Below are 12,069 nucleotides of genomic sequence, written 5' to 3'. Positions count from 1 at the left end.
GATGGGGATTCCTGATATACATGGAACTGACATGGCAGGTATTGCGACATGTATGACAGGCATATCCAGACAAACACTGTTAAGCCAACCTTACTCCACATGCAGTATAGCAGCAGTTACAGTTCTTGGGCAGGTCAGGCACATCCCCCTCCTGTTTGTTGCCCTTTTCCCACAGTGTATGTTGTTAGAGGTAAATCCCCAACCCATCTAAAAAGCTGTTTGCAAAACAACAGTTCTAGCTCCTGCTCACAGTGACAGACAAGGGCCAACACCACCAGGATGTTCCCAGGTAGTGGAGTGTGTTTCCACGCAATTGGCTATGGGAATGTTACCACACCTGTTCCACATGCAATCGGATAGGGAAGGCCTGCAATACATACATAGGTCATCAGCTGATCATGAGCATCATGTTAAATACACATGCTGCTGCCTAAGCAATGTAGATGTGGGCCTCCACATCCACCAGAGAGGGTGTGGGAGAGGCAGACAGAGGCAAATACATGTCAGGGAGGGGTGGGAGGGTAAAACCGATGCATGCTTGTGTCACACATCTACCAGCACAGGGTATCATACACCCGACAGCTATATAGTGCTACCATAGTCTGATGCTGTTATTGGATGCACCACATATGTTGTCTGGTGGGGAGCACTCAGAACATATATGTGATGGTGAGTGCCATCTGCTACAAGGATACGGTAGATATACAGTAGGTGACATACATGTGGCTGTCTGCATGAACAGGTGCCAACGTCAGCACAGGCACACTCACACAAGGACACTTGGCAGGGCCAGGAGTGCAACCTGTCACTAGTGGGATTGCCACAACACATCAATGTGCAGGAAACACATGCACCACACAGGTGATGCAGAGGTTGTATGGGCAGTGAGTATGAGGGGGGTGTCAGACATAAGGAGGCATGCTTCACTGTGCCCTGGCGGGAGTAGTGCATGTGGATGTGGACATATTTACCATACAACACACACACGCGTACACACAGGGTGCAGTTCGGACATGCATGGGTGCATGTCTGCATGAGTGTGTGGTGGCCAACAGTGCCAACAGGCTATACAAGGGTAGGCGATGGGTATACCTTGGCATCAGCCCACATGACAATGGTCTGCATTGTGGCACAGGCCTTTAGCTTCTGCATTTGCCCACACAGGTGGATATTGCATCCATCTTCCAGTCACCTGGGCTACCATGTGTGGCCAATACTGTGCATCACTTGCCATATATGTGTTCCCTAGTCCATGACTTAGATGGTGTCTAGGATGTGCACACATCCCACATGCATGTACAGTGACATGTGAAACTGTACCTGGGGGTTTCTGGCCCATACTGTAAACACAACTTATCATCAGATGTACCAGTCTTGCCCACGTATGTCAGGGAGTGGTACTGGTCAGCAGATTTAACCTGCACCCACATTGATAGCATGCTAACAGCATTTCTTGATGTCAGCATCATCTGTCCATACAGGCCATGTTGTCAGGTATGGTATGTCCGTTGTGAGTTACATGTGAAGGCTCAATGGGGTTGCTAACTGTGATTGGCAGGCCGTGATGTCACATGTATGGGTATGGCTTTGCACCCCAGCCTCTCAGCCATTTACATCTGTTATCCCTGTATGGTTGACATTGTGATATATAGTAGGGCCACCATAAATGTAATTAGCAAAACCCCTCCCCAATGCCCACAGGTGTCACAAACTCACAACCACCTCTACACAGGACACCAGTTACAAACACACACACACACACACCTGTCATGTCTGGGAGTAGTACCCCTACCTAGCTGGTGTACTACACTACAGCACTACTCAGTTATATTACACGCCACAGACATTACTGAAGTTCATCTTCCCCAAAGTGTATTTTACAATTAATGACATCAGCAGGACTACCAAAGTAGGGCATTTGTAATGTACTGCGAGTGAGTAGCCTATAATGCATTGCTCCATACACAGACACTGAGACACACACATCACATCCGGAACTGACATGGATGGAGATGAAACACTACCACTGTTCTAAATCACACTACAGCAGTACGCAGTTACAGAATGTGCTAAAGTGATTACTGGGCTATCAATTTCCCAGAGGTGTACTTCTAGATGAGTGACATCAGCAGCCTTGGCAAAGTAGTGTATTTGTATTGTATGGAGTGTGGGTTAGCCTAAAAAGCATTGCTCTCTATCCAGTCAGACACACACACACACACACACACACACACACACACACACACACACACACACACACACACACACACACACACACACACACACACAAAGACTTACACACACAGTTGCCACAGCTGGGATTCGAACACCTATCTAACTAGTTTATCACACTACAGCAATACACAGTTACAGGATGTGCCATGGTGATTACTGGGCTGTCATGTTCCCAGAGGAGTACTTCTGGATGTGTGACATCAGCAGCTTTGTCAAAGTAGTGTATTTGTATTGTATGGAGTGTGGGTAGCCTAAAAAGCATTGCTCTCTACCCAGTCAGACACACACACAAACACACACAGTTACCATGGCTGGGGTTCGAACACCTACCTAACTAGTTTATCACCCTACAGCAATACACAGTTACAGGACACGCCACGGCAATTACTGGGCTATCATGTTCCCACAGGTGTACTTCTAGATGAGTGACATCAGCAGCCTTGGCAAAGTAGTTTATTTGTATTGTATGGAGTGTGAGTAGCCTAAAAAGCATTGCTCTCTATCCAGTCAGACACACACACACACAGTTGCCACGGCTGGGGTTCAAACACCTACCTAACTAGTTTATCACACAACAGAAATACGCAATTAAAGGATATGCTACGGCAATTAGTGGGCTGTTATGTTCCCAGAGGTGTACTTCTAGATGAGTGAAATCAGCAGTCTTGGCAAAGTAGTGTATTTGTATTGTATGGAGTGTGGGTAGCCTAAAAAGCATTGCTCACTACCCAGTCAGACACCCACACAAACACACACAGTTGCCACGGCTGGGGTTCGAACACCTGCCTAACTAGTTTATCACACTACAACAATACGCAGTTATAGAATGCACCACAGTGATTACGGGGCTATCATGTTCCCAGAGGTGTATCTCTAGGTGAATGACATCAGCAGCCTTGCCAAAGTTTAATATATGTATTGCATGGAGTGTGAGTAGCCTAACAAGCATTCCACTCTACACAGTCAGAGGCAGACAGGCACACACACAAACACACACCCACACAATTGACAGGTCTGGGGTTAGTACTACTACCTAACTACTCTGTCACTACAGCAGTACACAGTTATGGGACGCGCCATGCACTTTACTGAGCTATAGCTCTCCCAAAGGTGTAATTCACATTGGATGACCTCAGCAGGCTTGTCATACTACTGCTATGGGGAGGGCAGTGTGTGCATGGGCCATACTCCATTCATGTGGGGGTTGACATGCCAGATGCGGGCACACAGGGGTCATATGTCACAGCTGCGTGTATACAGCTACTAGATGGCTGCTTCCTTGTACAGTCTTGTTGCGCAGCTGGCACGTACACCACATAATCTGTCATGCTGACAGGTACTGGTGGCTAGTATCCGCAGTGGGTTACATCCAAACCACATGTGTTGGGGGTCCTTAGGCTGCATGCCAGTTGGGACAGACATGTATGGCTCCTTGTCACAGTCACCCTCTTCCTCACATCTATGCGTATTTCCCTGTGGCTTATTATAGTGTGTTGTCCTTACATATTTGTCTGCATTCCTATCCACTGTGTGTGCAAGGCAGAAGTGGTGCATACTGACATGTGTTCACACTGAGAACTGCAACTTCCAGATATATCTGGTCCACTGGTGTTTGCAGACATTAAGTGTGTGAGCATGCCCAGTATGACCTCTCAGTATGTTGTTGACTGACATTGCCTTCATTCCTCTAAGTGTGTGAGCATGCCCAGTATGGCCATCTGTGTTGCATGTGTGGACCACGTCCAGGTTGTTTGTACTGCAGTACTGACCTTTTGTTGTACACCAACGGGTAGCATGCTGTGTCTGCAGGGTATCCATTGGTCATTTGCCATTGACTGTTGCTACATTTCTGCATAGCAGGGGGGACCTGACTGTTTCTACTGTTCTACACAGGAGTGGGGGGCACACCTGACTGTTACTGTATGTGTACATTGGATGGGGGGGGCGCACCTGACACTTGGACACATTTGCTAGGACTGTACTGGTAAGTCAGGTACTCCATTTCAGTCTGTAGTCTTACCTATCCTGCTGGCTAGGGCTTACCAGTGTAGTACAGATCCTAGCTTTGTTTATCTACATATTAGTGTCTGACTTTCTAGCCTTCACAACTTACATTTGACTGCCTGGCCTGTTGCGGTCTGACTGTGTAGGCCTGGGGGAGGAGTTAACCATAGGGCACATTCGGAGGCCATAGTACAGCATTTGTTTGTGCTTGTCCTCACCTGTCCTGCTGGCTGAGACTGTTGCTGGGTATGTGATCCTTCCTGATTGGTATGTGTGGCTCTTATGGACACCCCTGTTGCTCAGGCCATTTCCTGCAGTGGGTTTTGTCACCCTGTGTAGTACTGGCTACTATGGGACTCCAGTATGTGTTACAGATCTCATGCTGCCACTATGGGTGTCTACTCTCTGCTGCCTTGACATCCGGCCACTCAGTTCCCTTGCATGTTCACATTCATACCATAGCTACAGGTAAAAACACATTCTACTCCATTTGTCAAATGGTAGATTGATTGACTTACCTTGAGGGTGTGCCAGACTTGAGGATGGTGCTAAAGGGCTGCCTATGTCAGATGCACATAGTACACTCCCTATACATGGTTAGGCACAGGTAGTGTTATGTTTGGCATCCCTTTTACTGTCTGTGCGAGTCAGAGAGAGGTGTCATTCCCTGGGTCCCTACTTTGTCAGTGCATATGCTATGCATTGACTCTTTGCCAAGTCCAGAGCATACTGGGCATGCCCCCTTCTGCCTACTGGAGCAGGCTCAGGTTGTTCCTCCTCCGAGTCACTCTGTACCTGTACAGGCCTTGCCATTGGTGGGGGGCTATGTGGCCCTGCCCCATGCTGTTCCTGCTGCAGCTGTTTCCACAGGATCATATTGTGTAGCATAGCACATACCATTACTATTTGGGTACATGTAGCTGGTGAATACTGCAGGGCTCCACCGGATGTGTCCAGACACCGGAACCGTGACCGGAGCATCCCAAACACATGCTCTATTATATGTCTGGCCTGTGTGTGTGCATCATTATGATGTTGTTGTTCAGGTGTGAATGCATTTCTGATGGGTGTCATCAGCCACGGCTCCAGTGGGTACCCAGCATCCCCAACTAGGTGAACGTAGGAGATGTCCAATGGTACAGCTACGTCAGTTGCCATATGTGTGAATCTTCATAGCTTCCAGGGCAGCCAGCACACATTCTGTATAATGCCCTGGGCATCACATACAACCTGGCAGTTGATGGAGGGGTTGCCCCTGTGGTTGATGTAGGCCCTACCCTGCTCACCTGGTGGTGCTTTGATGCATACCTGAGTGAAGTCTATAGCACCCACTACCCCTGGGTAGTTAGCTATTTGGTGGAAGAGACTCATATTGCTGGTCAACACCTCACATGTGTTGAGGAAGTATATGTGCTCACTGGCATGTGCTGACATGGCATCCAGGAATTGGTGGAATACTCTGGATGCTGATGCCTGTGAGATGCCCATGTTATCCCCAGTTGTAGTTTGGGAGGTACCTGTGGCTAGTATACCCAGGCCTACACATACCTTGGTATCCACTGGGATGGGTTTCCCTCGGCCAGTGTGGTGTGTCAGGTGTGGCCTGCATAGCTCAACGATTTGCTGTAGGAGGTCTCTGTCCACCCTATAGCACTCCACTATCTTCCGCTCATGTAGCCCCTGGTAGGTTACCCTGGGACTGTACACTCTTCTCTGTCTCCTCACTGTGGGTTGTTCGGCAGCATTGACATCCTCCCCACCCTCAGACTGTTGCACATTTTGTTCTATGTTGCCTGCTGCAGCCCTTCTCATTTTGTAGGTTTAGTTTTAAAATTTCCCCACTTGTATACACCAGTGGTGTAGAGTGTGGAAAAACCAGGGGGTAGGTGTTTGTTTGGTTTATAGTGGTGTTCTTGCCTGGGCTGGTCTGCTTACTGTGTGATTAGCTGATTCTGATACATTTCACCTGGCAGCTCAACTAGGTCTCCTTGATTACCTTCCTACTGCTGTTTTCCCTTCCCATTGCCTCCCTGTTTAGGCCCGTGTGTGCACCGGGCAAACTGAGTGCTCAAATGTGCATGGAGCTTCTTTTTCCTGTTTAACTTCCTTTTTCTCCCTGTACAACCTGGTGCGTGGTGCGCACACCCGCTTACACTTTGTAAGGAGTGTTAGGCAGGTTTAGACACACCCCTAGCTTAGCTGTGCTACACTAGGAGCAATCCCGAGCCACAGATCTCCAATTCACTTACAGTATGCCTGACACACCCCCACATGATATCACCTATATCCTAGTCTTGCACCCAGCTATTTATACTCTTACACTCTTGGGACCTGCCTCACACCCTGTGAAAATCTGGGATTCACTAACCCTTCCCTCATTTGCATAGGATTGCCTGCTAATGCATAGTTACATGTCCCACACTGAGACTCCCCCCCTAGCAACCATTACACACTGACCAGGTTGTTTTCTGACTGCCATTGACTTGCATGGCAGAATACTGATTTTAGTTAGAATGCTTACTTTAGATTTATTTTATTAATTTCCCCCGATCCCGTTTGCACGTCGCTGCCCTATGCTTAACCAGGTGAGATCGACGAAGATAAAATTAAATGTTATTTTTTTTCTTTTAAATTTTGTAATGCCAATGGCCTTCTACTTGGACATTGGCATGCTTCCTCAATGATATGCAGCCTTTATTTGGAGCTGTTATGGCTCTGTTTTGTAGATTGCTGAACTGTACTCGATTACTAACTGAGTACATTTCTGTACACTGTACTCGTCCTGCACGGACGGCTGCCAGCTTCCTGGATCGCATATTACCCTCATTTGCATGGTTTTCACCTGCAAATGAGGGTAATTTGCATATAGGAGCTCGGTCCTTGCAGGATTAGCCTAAGAGTTCACATGCATGTCCCGGGAGCTCGTTCCTGGATCGCACATCGACCATATTGCCGAAAATAGCTCTTAAACTAATCCTGCACACTATAATGGGCTTCGTACATCCGGGGGAATGTGTTTACTAGATTTGCAGCATTATATGCATACATAACTAGCGAAGACAGAGAGAATCTGTTTCATCAAACATTAGACTATATGGTGGTTAACATGAAAATTATAATTGTGGGGTATTTTAATTGTGGTTTCAGGGAATGATGTAAAAAATACAGGAGGTGATAAAATGCGGTGGTGAAATAGCTGTGTGGAACAAAAATCAATGGACTTATAGAAGGGGCACTTGGATCTGAAACTGATTATTTTGTATTACTGAAAAGCTTCTGGGTAGCAGATGATGATACATTTGTGATGTTTTTTTCAGACTGTTAAGCAACATGGATGGTAGTGATGGAAGAAAGGGAGCATTCCCTCCAGTACAGCTCTTTTGAGTGTGTACCTTTAACTCCCAGTGGGTGTGTCTTGAGCCTTTAAAAAATGAAGTTATCACCTTACAGTTCTAAGATATACCCATTGGCAAAAGTCAAATATCAATACAATTGTGTTTGCCATCATGTATGCTTCAACATAAAAATATTCTGATACCTTGTATGTAACATTTGTATTGGAATTGATAATGCAAATATGAACAAGCAATATTTGACGTCTAGAGATGCAGTAGGAGGTAATTGCAGAAATGCCTGGAGGCGCACTCGGCTGTAATGAGTTAAAATAGGAAAGGGAATGAAACGAATAAATGAGAAACTATGGGATGAAATTGGAGAGTGGTAATTATTGCAGTTATGGAAGGATCATATAACCATGAAAGACTTCTATAAAAATTGGTCTGAATGGTGGACTGCATTTAAAAAGAAGCATAAAAGTGTTGTTTTTCAATGACAGAATGATGTAAGAAAGAAAGAAAAGGTGATGTATGGGAAAATGTTTAGAAATGTATTAGAGAATTTAGAAAATAACACAAAATAGTATTATGGTATAGAAAAAGAAATATAAAAGAAATCGAGAAAAAATGAAGGCATTACTGTTTAGGTAGAGATATTATTTGCAAGGGAGAAAAGAGGAGGTATCTGCATATTTGGATAAAATAGTAAATGAGGATATTAGTGTAATGATGGAAATGAAAAATGTCAAGGAGAGCTAAAAACAACACAAGAGTTAACTATGAGTACTATAGCACAACACTGAAATGTACGAGAGTAAAATGAAGGAAATAAGAGACAATGGAAAGTAAGAAAACAATTTCAGAATGAGTTAAAGACAAATTTGAAAAAAAAATACTCTTAGTGAATTGAAGTACTTATGAAAGTAAATGTTGATTCAGTATCAGGCCCAAATGGTAGAGGATATGGGATAGTCAATAAATTAGTGAATTGGCAAAGAGAGTATTGAATGAATGGTTGAGGAAAGTGCTTGTTTATGAAGAATTTTATGGTAGGATATTAAAATTTATATGAAAGGAAGATGAGAAGAATGAAATAAAAAATGGAGACATACCACAATAAATATACAGATTTTAAAAGTTTTATGAGAATAAAACAAAGGAGAATGAAATGAAGGATGATGGATATTATGGAAAAAAGTATGTATGGTATAAAAGGGAAGGGATATTGAGAATTGTTATTAATCGTGAGAGAAGTTGTGGAGGATATTATAAGTAAAGGGCAGGATGTGAAACTTATAGTAGGTGATATTAACAAGGCATTTGATACAGTAGGACATGATGCTTTGTGAGATGTTATGGCATAGGTAATAGAATTAGGAGAGGGTTTATGACAGCATGTCAAAATAATACAGTGAGAGCACTAGTGAATGGATGGTTGATTAAAGAAATATGCATGAAGTGTGGTATACAACAATTATGTCTTTTGAGTGGAATATAGTTTGTTTGTGATGAAAGCAATATTGAGTGAAGTAGCTTATAAAATGAAAGATGCTTGATATGTAATGCAGAAGGATATGGTGATTCCAGTAGTTTTGACATACACAGACAATATAGCTGTAGTTGCTAAGAACAAAATATGGATGATGGAAGTGTTGGTTTGTCTAAATGGTTGTTTAAATGAAATGGGTGTAACCTTAAAAAAGATTAAAGTGAAGTGTTTGGTGATGTGGTGAAAATTGGAGGTATGTTTTTTCAATGAATGAAGTACCTTTGCTAGGGATAAAATGTGGGAAAAATGATATAGTTTGTGATATAATGGTAAGGTCTGATAAAAGGAATGAAAAAAACATGTCTTCTGTGGAGGATGAATAGATTACCATTCAAGAAAAAGGTTTATCTGGTGAATTCTGTATTAATGGAAAAAAAGCATATATGTCAAATATTTATATAATTCCTGAAAAGTATGAAAAGGGATTTGTGCACTTGATGTTTTTTCCATATGGGGTTCAAGATTAAACCTAGTGAAATGAGATGTGTTGTATATGAGTGAAGATGATGGGGGATTGGGGTTACTAAATCCAGTTGTTCAGTCTGCTTCTTTAAACTTGTATAGATTATTAAAGTGGGTAAAGGAAGGGAATGAAAAAAATAATAGAATGTTTACATACAAGTACAGGAAGTTTTGGGAGATGATGAGAATAAAAAAGAATATGTAAATGAAGAAATTAAAAATTATCAAGAAAAAATATTAACATGGAAAATAAAAAATAATGATATAGAGAAATGTATTAATGTAATGAAACAATATTATGTAAATCCATGGGGAAAATTTATCAGAAGAAGTGATTAAAGCCACAAAAGTAGGGAAAAAGTGTTGTACCAAGATAATATAGTGACAGGATTACCTATGTAGACTTGTACTAAATAAGTTACCAATAAAGAGAATATGCCTTATAAAAAGAAAGTTGAAAGAGTTTATTCTGCAGGGAGGAAGAGACAACAGAGCATGTTTTTTAATGTAAAATAGTGGTAAAAATGTGGAAATAATTGTATGAAGAAATTTATTTGAGAATATTAATAACATAATATACATATGAGTTTGATTATGTATGGATATTATAAGAACAAGAAGAAAGTATATGTGAGAAAGGTAAATGAGAATTTATTTTATGTAATATAGCTTATTTGGAATAAAAGACTGAATGAAATTTTATTTAATGGAAAATATATTTTGGCAACTATATTAAGAAAAATCAGATTATGGCTGTGGAAGAAGGAGTGGGTGTGGATGTGGCAATTATGGAAGAGTAAAAAATGGGAATGTTATAAGAAAAATGATAAATAGTAAACAAAAAAATAAATGTTTATTTTATATATATATATATATATATATATATATATATATATATATCTATATATACACACACACACACACACAAACACACACACACACACACACACACACACACACACACACACACACACACACCCATAAATATGTATATTTTGTAAATATGTAAATAATGTTTTTTTTATGTGGTTTTAAATAAAGGACCCCTACTCTTTTTGATAAACATCATGGGGTCTTTTGCATCTACCTGAGCTGTCTGCAACTCAAGCAGATGGCACCTCACTTTAAAGTCTCATCTAAAAGATGACATACTCAGGAGTGCAGCACCCTCTAATGCTGTACTGCAGTGTCAGTAGTCCGGTTACCTGGAGTAAGAATAAAACACACAGCCTTTTTGTCTTCCAGTACCAAAGGTGAGTTGGTTACCTGTTGCACCACTGACACTGATTTTATTTTACTCAGCCATTATACCAGGTAGAGCTAGTGTGGGAAATGCTTATGCTGCCCTTGGTTTCTATCTAAGGTTACTGTAACTCTTATGATCATACACAGGAAAACATATGAAAAGTAATATATATGAAGTGTGTGAGTTCCTCAGTGGTAAAGAATGAATGGGCTGATTGGCTGGGAAGAGATTGCTGACTTGCAGGCAGTGGGGACAAAAAAATTATCTTGGTTTCAATAAACACTTTTCAATGAACTACCTATTTTCTTGTGCTATCCCTTTATTGCCAAGATTAATAATCACTGTTGAGGAATTATCTGTGGAACACTGGTCTGCCATGTAGTGCCTGGATAAGGTCTGGCTCAGATAAGACCTTGCAAAGCGTATTTGTATCAGCAAACCAATTAATGCTATAGAACTCTAATTGTTTCTGCGGTTTTATAGGGTGTTAAGATGTTGCAGTTATACAAAGAATCTTCATTTTCTGCAATATTTGAGGAAATTTATTATTTTTACTGTGTTCCTCATCAATTATGCACTTTGAATGTTTCTGAAGCACTTTACTGCTCAGGATGCATTTTAGAGTTTAATTTTCTTGACTCACTGATTAATTTTTCAGTAATTGAATTGAATAATGAATGTAGTGAAATGTATATAAAGTACACCATTCTTGTGTATGATTATTCCCTGGAAGGCTTGATGCCGAAGTACTAGGAACATAGTAAAAGTGGATGGTGACCATTTCTCCAGTTGTTCAGTGTTTTTTTCTTTCTTTGGTGAGTTGGTTCGTGGAGTGGTGTTTTTGGGGCTATTTATTATTTCCCAAATATAGCTGGACAATTGTTGTTCTTCATGACTTTCTCTCCAGATTGAACTGGCTTATGAAAACTGAGACATCAGAACACATTCTTCATGGGTACAATTAGAAACCAAAAGAGCAAAAGAAACAATGGGGGTGAGTCAGGGGATCAAATCCACTGAACTGTACAGTATAGCCATATCACTTTGTTAGCCAGTGCTGCAACATTTATGAACTAGGCAAACAGTTTAATTGATTGAAATATACATCAGAACTGCTCATTAATTGTATATAAAAGCACAGTTTGATTATAGCTCCAGCCCTAAAAATAATTATAAACTTGTGTGTGTAGTAAGCCACTCCAAGATGTTTATTAGGTGATTTCAAAGCACTTGTCAAT

The sequence above is a fragment of the Protopterus annectens genome, chromosome 4.part0 (assembly GCF_019279795.1).
Source record: "Protopterus annectens isolate FY-2018-M chromosome 4.part0, PAN1.0, whole genome shotgun sequence".
Taxonomy (NCBI): Eukaryota; Metazoa; Chordata; order Ceratodontiformes; family Protopteridae; genus Protopterus; species Protopterus annectens.
Note: the sequence above shows the minus strand (reverse complement) of the source record.